Consider the following 8598-nt stretch of genomic DNA (forward strand, 5'->3'; position numbering starts at 1 on the left):
TGGTTTTAATAGGCCTTTTTATTGGAGCGTGAAAACAGTACTTTTAAAAGAAAACAACTTTTTAAGTTAAACGTGCAAAGCAACAGTAATTTTTTTTTTTTTTTAAACCAGTGGGATACAGAACTGCACCATGGGCCCTGTCCCTTGTTAGCCAAAGCAGTGATTGATTTACATTAGCTTGTGTTCAGGTCAGGAATGTTTCAAATAAGGGAATGTGCACAGTGTTCATTTTAAAACTACATTTAAAGTTAATTTTACCTCGGTAATGATGTGAACCCCTGCCCTACAGTTCCAAAGATACTATTGCCAAAAACTGAAGCCAAATGTTTAGCTAGCAAACAGGTTACACAAAAAAACCAAAAAAAAAAAAAAAAACAATGTGTACCAAGCCTGGTTAAGATTAGATTAAAACTGCAGGTCAACACAAAGTACTGGTCAGATCCTCAAACTCCAGTGCATGAAGAGAGTCATTGTGATAAATTAAGTGAAAGTCCAGAGCGACTATGTAATCTCAATCCATGCTAGCAGCCTAATAAGCACCAAGTGCCTTTTAAGTGAAGCCCTCTTTCTTCCAGAGCACAGAAAACGCTTTCCAGCTGAACTGTGACGTGGAGCCACAGGTGATCCCATTAATCAAAAAAAACCCTGAAGTTCCAAACACAGAGGCTGTTTACATGAGTCTGACATGTGTCAACCAGGCAACAGCACAAGAGGGAAGATGGGATAGGTGCAGCTTGAGAGAGACAGAGCGTCAGAGCACTGTCTACAGAAAGGGCTGGAATGAATTCATTTTACAAGCCTGTGACAGGGTATCCCCGCCCCTCTGCGTATTTTGCATTAACCCACACCACTGTAGGATGAATGAACAATTCAAAGGCTTACACTAGAAACCGGACATGATCCAATTTTTTGGTTTGTTTTAATACATAGTATCTTATTAGTGCTTTGGCTCCACCGCAGCCTGCTTGCCCATAATCCCAAAAGCAAGGTGAATGACACATTATATTTATTTAGATGTGGTGCATGGTTTATGGACTACCCTGTACTTTAACTCCAGATAAAATAATCATACAACTAAAGTCCTTTTTAAAGCAATCTATCAGTTACTTGGAACCTGACTTGGGATTCATAAATGTAGCTAACACTGCCATCTAATGGAAAAACTGAGAACTACAGTAAAATTACATAATTTACGAATTACAGGTGGTGTAACAGTATGTTAGATTCCCAGGTATAGATTTACAACACCCAGTGTAAACTTACTATAGCCCTACTACAGTATATAACACATATAACAACAAATCAGTCACTTGTTTTTTTAATCAGAGGAGTAAGTATACAGAAGATATAGCGTAGTTTTACTTCAGTGTTTTAGAATGAATACATTCAGATCACTGCAAAACTCAAGCCAGTTTTACATATTTAGAGTGTTCCATGATTTTCTCAAATGCATTTACTTTGGTGATACAAATGCATGGCTATAATGTAATCCTTCCCCTGGTTTTCTAAAGAGAAAGGGTCACTGCTAGAATCTGAGCTTCAGCCATCACATTGTTTAGTTAATAATTAAGAACTCTGAGCCTTTGTTTTTTGCTAGTACTACAATAACTAAAGGATAGACAAAAGTATTCGGTGTGCACATTTTCCCTTTTTTTAATTGCTTAAATAAAGCTGTTTATTTTTTAATTATGAAAGATAGATATATTTACTTTAAACTGCAAGACAGAAACAAATACACACATTTCCAAATTCCCTCCATATTTTTATTCCCAATAAATTTATAACAGCATGTCGTCGTTTATTAGTCTGTTTTATTATGCATAGCTATTGTTGCTAATGTTGACATGATTTTAGTCAATAAAAGGAGTTTCCCCGAGTTACTGAACAGTTAAAAACCCAAAGTGTAGAACACTTACAGCCAGGGGTAAAAAAAACTGTGTCACAAATAAAAAAAATAACAATAAAAATTAACTCTTAGATGATTTTCTAAAGGTGAGAACTTTTTGTATCCACTTTTCCCATGCAGAGATTTTGTGCGTTAAATCCAAGCTGAACAAAAATTGTTTGATCTGCATATGTTAGGTCAAGAAAATCTTGTACTCACTGAGTCTAAGCAATCCTTCATCCATACCCTAGCTGACCTTAACAGGGTTTAACCAGATTACTTCATATACTGACCAAACACTTTAAAAGCACATGACTGTCATTCATGTTCTTGTTGATGTTACTTCCCATCTGGGTACCAGCGCTTGCCTCACTGCCTTAAGACTTTGTCTAAAGAAGAGAAACAAAACAACAAACAAGGTGTTTCAGTAAAACCCCCAGCCCAAGGAGAAGAAAAAAAAAAAAAAACATCACATTTGTGATGAAAGTTTTCTGATGAACGGCAGACTATTGTTTCAATATCTGTGTAAACGCTCACAAGTTTTTTTTTTTTTGTTTGTTTTTTTTTTTTTACCTTTGGGGACAAACTTCAACGAGCTGCTGAATTTTCAGAAGCGTGACTGCCCATGCTGGGGCCCATCACTGAGAAACCCATGGCCCAGACCATTCCCACACTTTCCACAGGAAACCTGGAGAGCAGGAAAACAGAACCGGGTACTGCTTGCAGAATAGACAAGGATGTACATTGGAACAACAACACACACTCAGAACCCTTACACAACACCTTCCGACAATCAGTGTAAACTATGCGTTGTCCTTATTATCCCCTCTTGTCAGATAGGTGCACATTAATTTCAATATGCCTTCCTGGGACATTAAAAGATCCTGGTTTTTAATGTTATCCTTCCACATCCATATAGATTATACAGCAACACCGCAATGCTAGCACTGTAAGTCAAGCACAATAATATTGCTGCAATAGACACACAATATTAATTGGTTGTCAATTCTACTATAGTAATATTATCAATGCTACCTATTGGATGACTGTAAGATTTCTAGATTTTAAACTTTCCATTCCGATCTCCCAGTTTTTTGTACCCCAGAGGTCTGTCTTTCGTTTTCTTTTATTTAAAACAGTCCCAGTTCTCACTAGATGTCTGATAACCCTACGCATGTCAATACCCTACCGGTGACAATGTGTTAAACTGTGACGTGTCTTCTCGCTACACTCACACAGAACATACTGTAAAAGAAACAAAGTCCTCAAGGTACCCTAAGTGCATCCGTCATTTCTTCATAATTGGACACGCTGCCTTCGTGGACAGTCTCTGTGAAGGCTGGCCACGGGGAGGAATGCTCAAATTTGCATCTACTGGAAAACAGCTCGTAGCCACATTTTGCACACACGTATATACCTGGAGAAAACAATATTGTACCCAAACCATTTCAGTACTTTTAAAGACAAAAAAAAAAAAAAAAAAAAAAAAAAAACACTCAACAAGATGTATTTGTCTGTAACAGTAGTCTTGCAGTCCTAATCTGGGAAAAAACAATATTTTATTACACAGTAACATTCACCCGAAAATGGATCAGGCGGCCAAACAACAGATCACATGATCTGTCTTCAGTGGAAGTTGTAATACACAGGTTTCCCGCTGGAGGGCAACAACGTCTCATATTTATTCTTGCACTGTATAGACTCAGAGTTAGCAACGTTTGTTTCAGGGAAAAACAGTTTAATCAATCTGCCTTAAAATACAGTATATAGTAATACAACTTGCAGATTTAGTTCAAATACAGTATTTTGTTTGTCAAGAAATTCGGGAATGAAAAGATATATTACCATACCAATAAATTCACAGTTTATGCTTATGTTCAAAGCACCAGTGACAAGAATCAGTAGATTTGTGCACTCTGCCACACACCAGCACTGTCTTCCAGGATCTGTGTTCTGGGATATTTCATGCCTATACTATCACATACTCACATGCACCCTGTAAAACTAAAGCAGCTAGAAGGAATTAAAAATCCAAGTTGCCATCTGTCTTTACAGTAATCCCATGTGCCAGATAGCGAAGGCCCAGACAGCTTCCTGAACTCAGTGATTTCCATTGGCACAAGAATGAAACGAGGTTACCAAGATAGATCTCCTGATGATGCTGTCCTAATTAATCCTGCTTGAGGCTTTAAAAAACCTGTCAAAGGACCTTGACAAGTTACCTCTTTTACTAAAAAAAGATCAACATAAAAGTGTCTCTAGGAAACCATTTCTCTTGAGCTGTCTGAGATTTTAATAAATATTTGTTGTCATGTTTGAATAACATTATTCTGATCACAGTTACATTATGGAACCTCAATATATAAGGCTTTGTATTATATGAATTGAATGTGGAATGCAATTTTCAATAAATAATGCAGGTCATTCTAGCAACCATTGATTCTATTAACCAGTGAGGCTATTAATAGGGGTTCACAGTAACACACTTCAGTGTAAACCCACAGCTTCACATATGAGGGCTTATAAAGGAGTTGTACCTGTTATCTCAGTCTAATCAGATATCTATTAAATACACCAAGCCTCAGAATATGCAAGAGAGCTATTCACACAACAGGCCGATCAGACCAGGCTGTTTCCCATGTCATGCTCCAAAGCTGAGAGACCCTTCTAGCCCCTAACACTAAAAATGCCGTATTGTAAAATATACAGTCCTTTTAAGACTAGGTCTGGAAAGACTAGTAAAACACTTTCAAATGTTTTGTCCATACCCTTGTGAAACTGTAGGCCTCTTAAAATAATTGGTCCCGCTGGATTACCGTCAAATTTTGTCCTGGGGCTCTGTTCCTTCTTTCTATGACAAAACAATTGCATTAGCAAACTGAAATATAAGTTTAAATTATTAAAACAAAGCTGGGGGTCCCTTCTAGATCTAGTCTTTCAGGGACTTTAAATAATATCTATGATATAGATAATCCTATGGCAATATTATGTGTCTCTCCATGCACAGACAATGCTGATTTGAAATCGACGCATAGAAAAGAATGGAAAACAATTTTCACTCGCACACAGTACACTTTTTTTTTTCAATGACAGTACAAAAATATTCTTTCAGACAATTGTCAGGTTTCTCTGGGAAGGAGCCAGTGTTATACATCCCTCATGCCCCCACGATCATAGATTACTATTACCATGTTATTAGAAATAATATCAATCTATAAAATGAATAAAACTGCTTCCTAAATAATAAAAAACAACTTCCATGTCTCTTACCTGAGTGTTTCCCCTCACGTTCAATTTGCTTCAGTAAATGGTATGCACTTCTATTCATGTTACTTTGTACTGTTTATTGTAAATGTCATTTATTGCACAGCGGCTTGATTATAAACATGAGCTTTCCATGACATTGCATCTGTTAGGTCTGTGTTTGGATTTTAAGAGCCCCTAAGCGGGAGATGAATAAAACATGATCTAGGTAACAGTGCAATTGCATTCTTGCGGGTTTACAGCAAACTATTTTCTCTATAGCACCTGCATCTGATGTAGGGCCACTGTGTTGTGCAAGGGAACACATGCATTTTGTACCTTTCTTACAGCTATCTAGAGTGACAATTTAACAAAGTGACAGACACCAGAGTTCAAGTCCCCCGTGGATATTCTGATGAAGGAATGCTTTAGCGCAATGAATATCATGTTTACTTCTGACCTGTTTAACAATTTTGACCTGTGAGAAGGTGCTTATTTATGCTTATTAACATGAAAAAAGAGACATTGTGTCTTTAAGAGACTGTTTAATCTTCTGTTAAATTAAAGGGATTGGCTTTAAGGGGAGGTGGTGGGTTGAGAAGAGAGGGTGGAGGGTGGCAGTGCAGGGGGGAGTGATGCAGGGGTTATCATCATTTAATCTGGATTAGACAGACAGGCAACCATCAGGGGCTGGAATAATCTGATGGGAGTAGCATGCAAGCGCAGCAGCTGCAGAGAAAGAGAGAGAGAGAGAGAGAGAGAGAGAGAGAGAGAGAGAGAGAGAGAGAGAGAGAGAGAGAGAGAGAGAGAGAGAGAGAGAGAGAGAGAGAGAGAGAGAGAGAGAGAGAGAGAGAGAGAGAACTGGTCCGATGTTCAACCTCGTCGTTCAGTGATTCACACCACATTGGGATGGGAAAGAAGGAAAGTGTGCTGCAACTGTGATGAACCAGTACAATATCAGTCAGTAAGAACTGACTCTTATGAATTTACTGGACTGAACTGACTGATGATAAACTGGATGAGAGGAAACGGAGATTAGCTTGCAGCTGTTTAACAGGATGGGACCAGACAAGTACTCCTGCTGCTGCAGCTAGGAGTGGAAAGCCAGAAATATAGCTGCTGTTATATTGTGGCAGGGGGAACGGACACAATTCATTTTGCTGCACTGAATTTCGCTGCTCTGTGTGTGTGTGTGTGTGTGTGTGTGTGTGTGTGTGTCAGTGGAGCAGGTTACGTGGTAGATGATGTTTGCAGTGAGAGGTTCTCAGTATAGCTGATACTGCAGTACAGTTGGACTACTCTAAGCAGATAGGGAGTTATCCTTGCAATCCCAGCAAGGGTGCAAACAGAGTTCATGCACCTCACCTGTAACTGGGGAATCTACTGCAAAAAAAGGACACGCGTCTTGTGGTAAAGTTAGCAAGATTCATAACTAATTCTGAGCAAAGGGTATGTATAACTTGTATTATGGATTAACAGTCTGTGCACACAATGAAAAATGATTTGATCACGTATGAGTAATGGTGCTTTAACATAGCCTCTCCTGAAGGGGGCAGCATGCTGTATTCCAGAAACAGGATGACCTGTTTCATGTAGTGTGAAGTAGCTGAAGAATAAATGTTTTTTTTTTTTGTTTTGTTTTGTTTTTGTCTGGTTTCAAGACTAGATGCGCAGTGGGCAGCTTCATTGCAGTGTCAATCCCTTGCTGTTTGTGATACATGGCTTTCTAGTCAGGCTCACGCTTTTTAATAAAGAGATGTGGTAAATGACATGGGTCAGATCATTTTGGGTTGCAAGTTAGGATAAGGGGAATTTCTCCAAAGTCCTGCTTTTGGGTAAGGAAAACCATTTACTTAAAAAAAAAGATCTACAAACAATGTTTATTAGAGACTCAAAAGTGTGTTAAATAATTTGCAGGGGGGGGGGGGGGTTTGTATCTTCTTAGATACACAGTGGGCAGCAGTCTTTTCTAAAGAATATTCTGTAATACTCAAAGGAACTAAGTTAAGATAGAGAAACAAGAATCTGGAGCCAATGATAAAACCACTGCTACTTTACTATTTTTTTTTCTAATACTACAAGATATATTATAATACATTTTTTAGGCACAAAGGATATCCTTCAGAATTACGACTGGAGTGAATGATTCTTTGTATATTTACTTAACAGACAAAAGCCAATACAGACCGTTAAACTATTACTCCTGAGGTTACAGTCATTAGATTAACTTTCACACTGTAGCCTCAGTTTACCTACCTGCCTTCCCTGGGCTTTTTTTGTCAAATCTGGCAATACAGTAACCTCCTGTGAACCATGGCTTATGACCACGCAACACTTAAATGTGAAAAGCCTCTATCACATATATGTACGGTTTTAATGCTGAGCTTTGCAAGTTGATATTAACTGAGCTTTGCAAGCTTATGTAAACCAAACCTGTTCAACATCTTCATCTCATGTAATCATCTGTCCGATTGCCCTTCTTTTACCATACTGATCTGTATCAGCAATGAAAGATGATGCAGTCATACCCACCTTGAATACACTTGCATTCGGTATGTTTTGGGATTCAGGTTCTGACTTCAGGCATATACCTAACAAAAGTATTTACTGCAGAAGCTTCAAAAGGCTTTTAAGTCAAGTAAGGCACTGATTACCTTGCATGCTTGAGCATTTATAAAACCAAAATTTCCTTTTTAAAACATCTCAACTAGCAAATGATTGTAAATGTGTGTTTGAGTTTACATAAATGTAATTTCCACTTCTCCCTCATGTCTCCATGCTGCTGAACTGTTCTAACTCTCTGAGAGCTTGTCATTTAGAATTAGCACAGCCAGCCCTGCTTATCCGTTATTATAAAGGTTTCTAAAGTAAACCAAGTTCTGGCACTATAATAAACATTGCAGATCTTTTTGCATTTCCGAATGCATGTAACAGAGTGAAGAATTGCAACTCTCACTGCTTCTGTGCATGGAAAGGATGAACTTTAAAAATAATAATAATAATAATAATAATAATAATAATAATAATAATAATAATAATAATAATATTTGTGTAAGATCAGGGGTCATTAAATTAGAAAACCATCAAAGGTTTATTTATAGCTAAAACAGGATGAAAGTTTGACAGGGCTGAGTTTTAAAAGTATGCCTCCGTTAATTTAGTTATTGTATTTGTGTATAAGGGCAGCAGCAGATCTACGGGTTATGTAACAAGCAATACTCTGGACAGGAGTCTCCCACCCTGAAAGGCTGATGGTGACACACAGTCAAGCTGTTTGTTATAATAAGAGACAGAGACTGCCCGTGGCAAGTGCATAACGAGGACGCAGCAAAGGATTTGGCTTCTTGTTTGTTGTTGTGAATTAGTGCTGGTGAAAAGTGTCGGAATGACAGTGTTATTGATCTGATTATCAACAAATCAATAGAGATCTCACCAGATCCAACCCAATGAAATATAGATTGTTCTACTGG

This window comes from Polyodon spathula, chromosome 18, assembly GCF_017654505.1.
Source record: "Polyodon spathula isolate WHYD16114869_AA chromosome 18, ASM1765450v1, whole genome shotgun sequence".
Classification (NCBI taxonomy): Eukaryota; Metazoa; Chordata; class Actinopteri; order Acipenseriformes; family Polyodontidae; genus Polyodon; species Polyodon spathula.